The sequence below is a fragment of the Chionomys nivalis genome, chromosome 6, assembly GCF_950005125.1.
Source record: "Chionomys nivalis chromosome 6, mChiNiv1.1, whole genome shotgun sequence".
Classification (NCBI taxonomy): Eukaryota; Metazoa; Chordata; class Mammalia; order Rodentia; family Cricetidae; genus Chionomys; species Chionomys nivalis.
In genome coordinates, this window is record NC_080091.1 from 333,611 (window position 1) to 342,119 (window position 8,509).

Below are 8,509 nucleotides of genomic sequence, written 5' to 3' on the forward strand. Positions count from 1 at the left end.
GCCAGGGAATCTGTGCCCTGTCTTCAATGACTGGACTCCCCTGGACTGGACAGACCCTGGGGAGCCAGTCCAGGGAAAGTGCACCCCCCTCTTCCATGCCTTCAGGAGCCAGACCAGGGAGTTGGGACATACTCTTCCACAGCTGGCCTTTGCTGGGATAGACATGCCTTGGGGTTTTAGGCCTTTGAAGCTGTGTCTCCTCTTCCATGACTGGACTACAACCACTCTTCTGAGAGTTTCCTCCCAAAGGCCAGCAAGCCCGGGGAATCTGCAATCCTGCTTCCATGACTGGCCACACCAAGCATGGGACCAAGTCCTTGGAAGCCAGTCATGGGAAGATGTACCCCCTTTTCCTTTGCTGGTGTCCACATGTGTTGACAGGTCCTGTGGAGTCAGGTCGAAGAAGCTTTGTCCCTTCTTCCATGGCTGGCCTCCACAGGACAGGACAGACCCTGAGATGCTGTGCCCCCGTCTTCAATTGTTGACAGTAGCAGGCCTAGACAGCCCCTGGGGTGACTGCTGGGGAAGCTGTGCCCACTCTTCCATGGCTATCTTCCTGAGAGCCTGTCAGAATGGTGAAGAGGTGCCCTGCTTCCATGGTCTGCAACCCCAGGGAGGTACAGGTTCTGGAGCACCATGCAGGGGGAAGATGTACACTCCTCTGTGGCTGGCTTCTATAGATCCAGACAGGAACTAGGGAGGCTAGCTGTGGAAGTTTCTCCCCCATACTCTCTGACTAGTTTTTCATGAATGACCTCCCAAGGGCCAGCAATGCCCTTGGGAGCCAGGTGGAGGATCCTGCAGCCCACTTTTCCCTGTCTGGCTTCCCCAAGGCTGGCCACGTGCTGAGTAGTCAGGCTGGGGATACTGCACCCCCTCTCCCATGACTGGGGAGCCAGGCTGCAGATGCTATGTCTCCCCTTGTATGATTGGCCACTTCAGACCCAGACAGGACCTGGGAGCCATGCTGGGATGCTGTGCTCCACTCTTCCCTGGCTGGAATCCCTAGGGCTGGACATGCACTGAGTATTCAGGCTGGGGAAGGTGTGATCCCTCTCACAGGGCTGGGTAAAATCTGGGGATCTATACTAAGGACACTGCTCTCTCTCTTTCACACCTGGGTTCTACTGATCCAGTCAGGCCCTGGGGAGCCATGCAGGGGATGCTGTGCTCCCCTCTTCCAAGGGTGGCTTCATCAGTGTTGCCAGGTCGGGGAAGCTGGGTAACCTCATCCATGGCTGGTGTGTGCCCCCTTTCCATGACTGACCTCCACAGAGTCTGCCAGCTCAAGTAAGCTACATCCCCCTCTTCCACATTTAGATTCCACAGGACAGTACAGGCCCTATGGAGCCCGGCTGGGGAAGCTGGGCCCCCTCTTCCATGACTAATTACCCCAGTGTGTACCAGACTAGCGAAGCTGTGCTCTCTCTTCAAAGGCTTGCCTCCCAGGGCAGAACAGTTCCTGGGGAGACATCCCTGGGAATCTGTGCCAACCTCTTCCATGACTGGCCTCTCCAGGAAAGCGCAGGCCCTGGGGAGCAGTGCCAGGGAAGTTGTGTCCCATTCTTTCTAGATTGTCCTCATTAGGGCCGGCCATTGCCTGGGGCCAGGCCATGTAAGCAGCAACCCTTCTTACCAGCTGGCTTCCCCAGGTCCAGCCATGCCCTGGGGATCCAGGCCAGGGGCACTGTACTCCCCTCTTCCTCAGTTGGCCCACTCAGGGCAGGATTGGCCCTAGTGATCCAGATGCTGTGCTACCATCTTCCACAGCTGGATTCTGCAATGGCACACAGACCACTCCAGCATCTGCAAGCTTGGTAAATTTGCACCCACCTGTTCATGTCTATCCTCCATAGTGCTTGTCAGGCTGGGGATTTGTATCACCTCTTCCATGGCTGTTCTCTCCAGAACAGCAGGCCCTGGGGTGCTAGGCCTGGAAAGCTGAGCCACTCTTCCATGGATGGCCTCCCAGGGGGCAGCCACTGCCTGTGGTGTCAGGCTGCGAAAGATGCATGCCCTTCTTTCATGGCTGGCCTCAGCAGGCCTGGACAAGCTCTGGGAAAGCAAGCAGGGAATGCTATACCCTGCTTGTCCTTGGCTGGCCTCCTCAGGATTACAGTCAAGCTCTGGGGAACCAGGCTGGGGACGTTGGGCTCACCTCTTCTACAGATGACCTCCACAGGAAAGGACAGGCCCTGGAGAGCCAGGCCAGGGAGGCTCCACCCTGCTCTTCCTTGGCTAGCTTCTTCAGGGCATCAGGCCTCAGCCTCTTCCAAGGATAGCCTCTGCCTGTCCAGAGAGGCCCTGAGGAACTCTCTGGGGGAAGCTTCACTTCACTTTTCATGATGGGTCTTCACAAGGCCAGACAAATTTTGGGGAGCAGGACAAGGATACTGCACCCCTTCTTCCAATACTTGCCTCCACAGGGTCTACCAAGCTGAGGAAGGTGCATGGCCTCTTCCATATTGGGCCTCCCCAAGACAGGACATGCTCTGGAGAATGAGACAGAGGAAACTGTGCCCACCTCTTTCACAGCTGGCCTTACCCTGCTTGACCAGTCCCTGAGATGCCATGCCAAAAGGTTGAACCACAACCTTATGGCTTCCCCAGGACCAGACAGTCCCTAGTGAGTCAGGCTGGAAAATCTATGACCTGTCTTCCATAGCTGAGCTCCACAGGGCTGTACAGACTCTGGGGATTTAGGCCAGTGCTCAGCTCACCTCCACAGAGTTGGACAAGCCCCGGGGACCTAGGCCATGGCAGCTATGCCCCTCTTTCATGGCAGGCCTGTACCCCCTCTTCCATTACTGGCATCACCAGAAACTAAAATTGGGGAAGCTGTGCCTCTTCATCCACAGCTAGCCTCCTGGCAAGCCCGAGAAGCTGTGCCCCCTCTTTGATGGCTGAGCTCCCGGAATAAACCAGTTACTAGGGAGCCAGGCATGGGAAGCTGCACCCCACTCTTCCATGGCTGTCCTCTGTGAGGCAGGACAGGCTCTGGAAAACCAGGTCCGGGAATCTGTGGACTCCTCTTTCATGACTGGACTCACCGGGGCCACCTGTGCCCTGTGATTCCAGGCCAGTTAACCTGTGAGCCCTCTTCCTCTGCTGGGTTCCCCAGGGCCAGCCATGGACTAGGGAGCCATGCTGGGGAAAGCTGTGCCTCCCACGTCCACATCTGTCCTAACCAGGGCCTGCAAGCCTGTGGAATTTGTGCCTCCTCCTCCACGTCTAGCGTCCTCAGCGTCTTGCAGACTGGGGAAGCTGAGCCTGCTCTTCTCCAGCTGGAGTCATCAGGGCCACCACGACCTAGGGGCCAACCCATGTAATATGCACCCAACTCTTCCATGTCTTGCCTCCCCAGTGGCAGTCATGTCCTGTGGGATCAGGCCAGAGAAGCTGTACCCCCTCTTCCACAGCTGGCCAATGCTGGGCCAGGCATTCCCTGGAGAACCTGAATGTAGATGCTGCACCCCTGTCTTCCATGACTGGCCTCTGCAGAGCCAAACAGGCCCTGGGGAGCCAAGCAGGGAAAGGTCCACCCAGTTCTTCCACAGATGGCCACTGCAGGGCTGGAAAGACCCTTGGAACCAAGTGGGGGAGCTGTGCTTCCCTCTTCCACAGCTGACCTTCACAGGGACACACAAACATGGGAGCCAAGCTTGGTCAGCTGTTCTCACCTTTTCCATGGCTGGCATCACCTATGCTGGCAATGTGTAGTAATGAGGAGCAGGCTGTGTTCCTGCCACCCGGTGAGCTTAACCCTGAAATAATAACAGAAACTGTATTTGCTTACATACTGCCTGGTCCATTATTTCTAGCCTCTTATCAGCTAACTCTCACATCTTGATTCAACTCATTTCTAATAATCTAAATCACCACTTGACTGTACCTTATTGGCATGAGTTTAACCAGCATCCGTCTCAGAGAGGAGTGCCATGGCGTCTGCCACACTACCTTCTTCCTCCTAGAATTCTGTTCTGTCTACTATGCCCATCTAAGGGCTGCCCTATCAAAAGGCCAAGGCAGTCTCTTTATTTAAACAGTGAAAGCAACAGAAATACAGAAGGACCTCCTACACCAGCAATGCCCTGGACTGCAATGCCATGGAATCTGTATCTTCTCTTCCATGAATGGCCTGAGCCCCCTCTTCCACTAATAACCTCCCCACAGCCTGCAGGCTCATGGAAGCTGAAACCTCTCTTCCATAGCTAGCCTCCTCAGGGCCTGCCAAGCCAGGGAAGGTGTGCCCCATCTTCTGCAGCTTGCTTCCCTGAGACAGGACAGACCCTGGGGATCCAGGAGAGGGAAGTTGCACCCCCTTCCATGACTGGCCTCACAAGGGCTGTCCAAGACCTCGGGTTCCAGGTAATGTAAGCTGTAACCTCCTTTTCTACAGCTGGCCTACCCAGGGCTGTGCAAATTATCATGAGTTTGGCTGGGGCAACTTGAGCCCCCTCTTCCATATCTGGCTTCTGACATGCTGCACAAGTCCTGTGGAGCCAGGCCTGCAATGTTGGGACCTTCTTCCATGGCTGGCCTGTACCACATCTTCCATGGCTAGCCTCCCCAGGGCCTGCCAGGAGAGGGAAGCTGTGCTACCTCTTCCATGGCTTTTCTTCTGGGACAGACAGACCCTGAGGAGATAGTCTGTGGATTCTGTGCCCCACCTTCTATGGCTGAATTCCCTAGCATAGGATAGGCCCTGGGGAACCAGGCCATGCATGCTGAGTCTCCCGCTTCCACATCTGGCTGCACCAGGCTTGGCAATGCTGTGGGGGTTCCCTGGCCATTTAAGCCACAACCATACTACCATGACTGGCCTCCCAAGTACCAGACTAAACAAAGGAGCCAGACCATGTGAGCTGTGCCCCATTTTCCATGGTTAGCATCACCTAGGCCAGCCATGTCCTGGGGTGCAAGGCCATGTAAGTTGTTCCCCTTCTACCAGGATTTCCCTGAAACCCATTTTCCATTACTGTGCCCCTGGGGCCTGCCAGCCAGTTGAAGCTGCCCTCTCTTCCACAGCAAGCCTCCACAGGGCCCACAAAACTGGGGAAGGCGTGCTTCCTCTTCTGCAGCTGACATCCCCAAGACAGGGCAGGCCCTGGGAAGCCAGGTGGTATTAGGGGCCATTTCAGGCCTCTCCTCTCTCACAAGGCCTTGAAGTAAAAACCTTGAGACCGAAAACTTAAAGTTAACTAAAACATTGTGTGCTAATCTTAGAGACTCAATGTCCAGAAAGCACCATAGAGTGCCCCCATTTTTCCTTGCTTATCACTAACAACAGGTGTTATAACCACTGACCTTGCAACTACCCTGCTTAACTGCCGAGCTACCGAATCCCTTCCCCCTTTCCCCTTCCCCCTTCCCCCTTCCTCCTTTCCCCTTCCCCCTTCCCCCTTTCCCCCTGCCTGAGTTCCCCACTGGAGGAGTATTTAAGACAAAAACTTGCTTCAATAAATGAGACCTTAACAAAAGAATCTTGCTTGGTCTCCTTCCCCTCTCTCACCCATGTTATTTCAGATAGTGCCTCTTCAGGATTCTGGAATAACTGGATCTGCTGGGCGGGTCAAGTAGGGGTAAGCCTCACATTTCTTCCATGGCTGGCACTCCCTGGAGCAGCCATGCCCTTGGGTGTAAGGTCGTGAATGCTGCATCCCCTCTTCCACAGCTGGTCTCTGTAAGCCATGCAAGCCCCTGGAAGTCGTGCCTTCTGTTACACAGCTGGCCTCACCAGGACAGCCCAAGCCAGGTAAGGTATGCCCCCTTTCCACGACAGGCCTCACCAGGGCTGGACAGTTCCTGGGGAGTCATGACAGGGCAGTCACCTCCCTCTTCCATAGCTGGCCTCCACAGGACTGTATAGCTCCCAAGGATTCAGGCCATTGAAGATGCCCTCTCCTTCTTCCATGATTGGCATCCTGAAGGCCAATAACACCAAGGAAGCTGCAACAATGAATAAATGGGACCTCCTGAAACTAAGAAGTTTTTGTAAACAAAGGACACAGTAAATAAGACAAAAAGGCACCCTACTGAATGGGAGAAGATCATCACCAATCCCACATCAGACAAAGGACTGATCTCCAAAATAAATAAAGAACTCAAGAAACTAGACATTAAAATTCTAAATAACTCAATTTTAAAAAATGGGGAACTAAACTAAACAGAGAATTCAAATGGCCAAAAGATACTTATGGACATGTTCAACTTCCTTAACTATCAGGGAAATGCAAATCAAAACAACTTTGAGATACCATCTTACACCCGTCAGAATGGCTAAAATCAAAAACACCAACGAGAACCTATGCTGGAGAGGATGTGGAGTAAGAAGAACACTCATCCATTGCTGGTGGGAATGCAAACTTGTGCAACTACTTTGGAAAACAGTGTGGCAGTTTCTCAGAAAATTGGAAGTCAGACTACATCAGGATCCAGCAATACCACTCTTGGGAATATACCGAAGAGTTGCCCAATCTACAAAAGCATTTGTTCAACTATGTTCATAGCAACATTGTTTGTAATAGCCAGAACCTGGAAACAACCTAGATGCCCCTCAATGGAAGAATGAATAATTCTTTCTAGTGTGGCACATCTACACATTAGAGTACTGCTCAGCAGGAAAAAAATGACATCTTAAATTTTGCATGCACATGAATGGAAGTAGAAAACACTATGCTGAGTGAGATAACACAGACCCTAAAATATGAATATGGTATGTACTCACTCATTAGTGGATTCTAGCCATAAACAAAGAACATTGAGCCTATAGTTCATGGTTCTATGGAAGCTAAGTAATAAGGTGAACCCTCCCCCCCCAAAATAGCATATATAAATCCACCTGGAAATTGGAAGCAGACAAGATCGCCTGGCAAAAGTTGGGAGCATGGGGGCACGGTAAAGGGAAGGGGAGAAGGGGAGGGTTGGGGAGAGCTTGGAGGAGTGGAATGATTAAATGGAGGAAGGACAGATATGGAAGCAGGGAAGTAGATATCTCAATTTAGAGAGCCATTTTGGGTTTGGCAAGAGGTGTGGCTCTGGAGGGGTTCCCAGGTGTCCATGGGGAAGATCCCAGCTAGGACCATGGGCAGTGAAAGAGAGGGTGCCTGAACTGGCCTTGTCCTGTAGTCAGGATTATAACTGTCCTGAATGTTGCCATAAAACTTTCATTCGGCCTTGGATGGTGAAAGAGACAGAGACCCACTTTGGAGCACTGGACCAAGGTCCAGTTGAAGAGCAGAAGGAGGGAGAATATGAGCAAGGAAGTCAGGACCATGAGGGGTTGGTCCACCCACTGAGACAGTGTGCCTGAGCTAATGGGAGCTCACCAACTCCAACTGGACTGGGACTGAATGAGCATGGGATCAAACTGTTCCCTCTGAATGTGGTTCACAGTTTGGGCCAACTTGGGGTCAATGATAATGGCACTGGGATTTGTCTCTACTGCATATACTATTTTGGGGGGATCCTATTCTATTTGGATGCATACACTCGTAAACCTAGGAGTAGGGGGGTAGGACCTTGGACTTCCCCCAGGGCAGGGTACCATGCCCTATCCTAGGACTGTGGGGGGAGTGTATAGGGGGAAAGCAGAAGGGTAGTGGGAGAAAGAAGTGGAAATATTGATGGTATTATTTATAAAGGAATAAAAAAGATAAACTGTATGTAAAACACCATTTTAAAATAAATAAATAAATAAAAATTTTTAAAAATTGAAAAAAATAACACACTATTGAGTAGTGGATGGGACTTCAAAGAAACCAAGAAGTTATGTCACCTGAAATGAAAATTAGCATACAGCATACAAAAACCTATGAATTACAATGAAGACTTAATGTAGAAATTTGTAGCTTGAAATGCCCACAGTAAGAATACAAAGCGGGGATAGAAGAGACCTGGATGGAGGGGGGAGGGCCTTGGACTTTACACAGGGCATGGCAACCTGACTTCTCTTAGGACTGGAGAATGAAGGGGACAGGGAGTAGGGAGAGGGAGGGAAATGGGAGGATGGGAGGAGGTGGAAATTTTTAATTAATAAAAAAAATAAGAGGGCTCAGTGGTTAAGAGTCCTTCCAGACAACCTGAGTTTGGTTCCAAAACTCACGTCTGGTGAACAATAGTTCCATATAATTTCACCTCTGAGAGCTCCAACATCATTATCTTGTTTCTTAAGTCACTACCCTCATACATATATGTAAGCAAAAAAACAAAAAAATCATAAATACAAAGATATTGTAGTAACCACCAGTTATTATGAAAGCAGTGCTAAGAGGAAAGTTCATAGCACTAAGTGCCCACATAAAGAAAATGAAGAAAGCACACATTAGAGACTTAATAGTACACCTGATCGCTCTAGAAAAAATGAAGCAGACTCACCCCGGAGGAGTAGAAGACTGGAAATATTTAAACTGAGGGCTGAAATCAACAAAATAGAAACACAGAAAACAATCCAAAGAATCAATGAAACAAAAAGCTGGTTCCTGGAGAAAATCAGCAAGATTGACAAACC